Below are 4,910 nucleotides of genomic sequence, written 5' to 3'. Positions count from 1 at the left end.
AATGCCTTTGTCTTAATATACTTTATGAAAGACTTTCAAGATGAAATATACGAGGCTGTAGTTTCTATTGTTTATTAATTAGCAAGTAATACTAATTATTAATAATTTGACATTATGTAAAATTCTAGTAAAATAAACAGCCTAACAACTTTGAGTATTTTGTATTCAGGTCAAATTTTCTGTCTTTTTCTGTGATAATTTAAACATGACAGAGGAAATCTGTAATTTAGCATCCACAGAGGTATGGAATCTTAAAAGGTAAAAAAATCTTGAGACCTCTTAAAAAGCTGGGAGCCATACCACAGAGCAAGTGTTGCATACAGGTTACAGATGAGTTGCAGGGGACAGAAAACCACTCATGTTTTTCTGTAAACACACACAATAGCAACGTAAAAAAGAAACCCTGGAGTACCTTTTTGGTAATGGTTACTATTCTAGATCTATAGACATGCTCTTTGTTACTACATTTCACAAGTCAGCTTTGAACTATCTTCAGTGTTTTTCTGGCAACTGCCACAAACTGCAGTTTCTGAGTTCAGCATTTCAAAAGCCATGGCACATTTTGATTTCAAGCCTACTAATTATAACAATCATCACTGAAAAAAACTATGGAGAGGAAAAAGGAGAACATTACCTCTAGGTATGGAACATTACAAATAGTTCTTGTTAAATCAAAGTCCTTTTAAATACTGTTTTTTAATACAAGCTTGCAGAACAGCACTTGACTTTCAGAGCTTAGGGTTGACTTCAAAGTAGATGCTTTTGCTTATTTAGAATCATAAGTCACATAAATTGCATCCATTGCAATTAAAACAGTTGAGCACCCAAATGGCTCCAGCACTGCAGAAAGGAGACTTGCAGGTTCATCATAGGGATATTGTTTGCACTCTCAGGGAATGCAACTTCACTCCAGAAATCATTGGTTGGAACATTCCTAATGAAGCCACAAAGAAAAAACTTTGCTGTGATAGTCTACATAGAACAAAAAGATACATTAGGAGGCCTGAAGTGTTTTTATGTCAATGATACTCTCAAGCCAAGGTTGTACTACAGAATTTTGCTGGCATAGATATGTTGCTCAAGGGTGTGAAATGCATCTTTGCCAGGGTATTCTGGGAAAGAAATAGCTAAAACAAACTTAAATGCTAGAAGTGGGGTGTTTTTTGGGGGGGTGGGGTTGCAAAAATGCATCTTCATCAGAATTGATTGGCTGAAACTCTATTCCATCTTGCCATTTAAGCACTCCAGAAATGGCTGTGGTCTCATGCTTTTCACTCCTGAATGTGCTGTAACTTCTTTTAACATCTTACTTCAACATCTGTGAGCAGGCAAACATGACAAAATACCCTTGGAATTTTTGCTTGTACCTTACATGCTGTGATCTGGAATTCAAATACTGTAGCATCTGTAGTTTTATAAAATTTCTGAGTACTGTGTTTCACTCTATGCCAATTACCTATCCATTTATGAAGTTATAGTTTTAATTTCCTTTTCCCACACATGTACAAATTATTTTAATGTCTGATTTTCCTACCCATTCCCTCCCTCTTGGCTTTTTGTGGTTCGTAATTAAGTACTGTAAAGCCCCCTTTTTAAGGGCCAGCAGATTAAATTCTGCTGCTAGCATAGCGTGGAGATGGCCACCACTACAGAATATACCCACAAATGTAACAAAAAAGTTTTGTTTTTTGCTCCTTCTATATATATATCTATTGGGTCATTAAGAAATGTCTATGGAATTGTGAATTCTCTTTCATCTCCTCATTACAGAGGTTTCAGACTTTACAGCTGGCATTGTATTAAACAGGTTTTCAGAAGAAGAACTAGGATTTCCTTCTTTCATTTTTAAAATGAACATATCTCTAATATTTGGCAAAATATTTTTATGGTAAACAAGTAGAATTTCCTTGTATCTTACATGCTACATATTTGCTCACTATATCACTAATTTAAAAGTCTCTTTATTTTTAGTTTTATCCTGCAATTTACCAGCTTGCATTTCCCGGTGAAGAGGATCAGATTTCCCACAAATGGCAGGCTTACTTCCTTCCTTTCCATATTGTGTTACAGGCACTGACCAGTTTCAAAACATAAAATAAACCAACAGTTTCCCCTGTAGTTTTATAACTTAACTGATCTCCAACCACAAGTGCTCAGTGATACCAACTGCTTGATTTCTGCTATGCTGCCAAACCCAACTTTTGTCTCTAGGGGCTTTTAATCATCAGCAACATGGGCTACATCTACATCCAGGTTTACAAAGGACCCAAAGAGGCTTCAGGCTTTTCATTAATTTCCAGATTTCTTTCTCCTGCAAACCCTTTCCCCTGCAAAACCTTTCCCCTCTTGCCCCACTGGAGCCCCACAGCACACCCTGACCCAAGCCCCCTTGTTTCAGAGTCTTTGCTAGTTCTAAATGACCACTTCTCTGCAGAAGACCTGGAGGTTCATGTGTTCCCTGAGCAGTGTCTTGACTTTTCTCCAGCTTCCTACACACACCCCTGAGTGGGGATACCCTTGGTGTTTCAGAAAGCCTGGTCTGCCCACTCAGCTACTGCTCTGGTGTTCACTGAAATGTCTGTGACCTGTCCCTGCTGCTGTGTCCTGTCATGGGCTTCTGTCTCTGCCAGCATTGGGGTTGTGTTACAACTATCCTCTCTTGGTGCTTTCATCCATTCTCTTCTGGTCTGGTTAAGAAGGAAGTGAATTGTGCTAGGGATTGAAGCTCCTCTTCTTTTTTTTTGCAGCCATAAAAACACTGGAAACGTCACTCTGACTTTAGCAGACTTAGCTCTTAGATCTGCAGTTCCCCATGTCATTTCTGGACACCTCCCAGAAGGCTGCCTGCGTTGTTAAAAGCAGAGATGGGGTTTTGAATGACACAACTGTTAACTTCTGCCCTTACAGACTCTGCATTAGGGAAATTACATCTGAGCAACTCTAAATTGATTTACATTTCTCATATGCTTATGGCAGTGAATCATTTTGCATATATATTTTATTATGGCACATGTGTATGTGTAGTATGTGTGTATCTATCTATCTGTGCATACAATAAAATTAAAAGCAGAATATTAGCAGTGAAAACAGGTCCAGATGCAGAAACTAGGAGAATATTTGTTCTGCTACAGACTTAAGTAGTTTGTTAATAGGTATGGAAAATGTAATACTAATTACTATAGCCAAACAATTTCCTGTACTTAAGATTATATGAAGTGTTTGGTATTACTTTTACATGCAAGTATCAGGCATTCAATAATGTGGCAACTGTGTATTGACAGCCAAAGTGTATTGACAGCTTCCACATGCTCAGACCAATAGGAAAGTCCTTTTATTCATCATTTAGATTCTGATATAAACAATTTGTCCAACTTTATTGTGTTTACTATATAATATAAATGCTAAGGTAGAAATTATCTAAAAGAGCAACAACTGAAGAAAGTAAAATAAGGGAGAATTAGTTATAATAAAATTATTTGTGTGCTTCTATAAATCTTAAGTTTTTTATCATGTTTTGAGTATACAGCATGTAGATGTCAGTTATTTCAGTTATCCCAGCTTGTTGGCTTAATTTACCCAGAAAGTCAGGTAAAGATTTACATTATGTAAAATAAATCATGAATTCAATATACCCAGTGCATTACAAGTAATACTCTTCAGTCTGGTGAAGGGACAAAAGCCTTGTACGTAACCTTCTGAAAAACATTTTCAATAAAAGAATCAAGTTTGCATTTTTCTATGTATTTGGTTGAACAATAGCATATGCTCAGATGATACGTTTATAAGCCACATGCCTTGCATAAATATTAAATTCTTTTGCCTCTGCTAGCAACATATGCTTTACACTTTCAACCCAACATTCTTAGTTAAAATACACTATTAAATAAATTGCATACAGTTATTTGAGTCATGTTCCATTTCCTATTGTTAATGCACACTCACTCTTCAGCCTTCACTTCAGGCTAGATTTGTTAATGTGGACACATTGGTGCTTGTGGAATGCTATTACATTTTGGTGCCTTTAGTGTTTTGGCATTCTTATTCAACATAAAAATTTTATCTTTCTTTAAGAACTTCCAAATGCTGAAATATCTTCTGGCTAAAATCTTGGTGATGTGTTTTAAACTTAATGAAGTTGTTTCCTGAGAGTGTATTTCCACCACTAGAGGGTAGAGAAATACAGCATTGGCCAGCAAGGAAAAATACTCTGATCTAGAAGGAAAATAACTCTGCTTTGTTGCTTTTTGGATCCAGAAGCTCCTCCATCGTTCTTTTCAACACGAATATTCAGGCAGAGTAAAGTTAACAGAATACAGCTCCCGGGCAAGTGGTGAATCAAAAGCAGATAATTCCCTTGATTGCTTCGAAATATCTTCTGTCAGTGTATTTGAATATCAGGGTTCACTTCAACCTGACAGTAAAGTTTGCAACACTGAGCCCAGGTCTTCTGTAGGGCTGGAACGCTGGAGCCTAGCTCTGCATTAGGTAGCCTAGACTCCTTATTAAAGTACTTTAATTAGCCAACTTTCATAAGGCTGGTGGGATTACTGAGGAGTACTTGTCCTCTGTCTGTCTGTTTTGCAATCCAAAGCTCTGTGCTCATGATAGCTATTTTTGTGATGTAATTTAAGATCCTTTGAGATAATTTATCTGTATGCAAGATTGTAAGATCTAGGAATAGGTAAGTGTTTAGAACACAATTAGGCTGGTTTCTAACCACCTGGTGACATAATTAAAATATGGTATTTGGAGTAGTATCACTGCAGCATTTCAAGGTTAAACTCAGTTTATTGGTTAAACTTATCTGAAGGTTTATACACTTGAATTAAAGCATCTGTAAATTACAAAATTAACAATTAAATTCTAAGAAAATATATTTTAAATGTATACAGCAGAAACAAAATGCATGA

Source organism: Chaetura pelagica, unplaced genomic scaffold (assembly GCF_000747805.2).
Source record: "Chaetura pelagica isolate M959 unplaced genomic scaffold, ChaPel_1.0 scaffold266, whole genome shotgun sequence".
NCBI classification, from domain to species: domain Eukaryota; kingdom Metazoa; phylum Chordata; class Aves; order Apodiformes; family Apodidae; genus Chaetura; species Chaetura pelagica.
The sequence above is the reverse complement of the archived record's forward strand: the minus strand, read 5'-3'. Positions refer to the sequence as shown.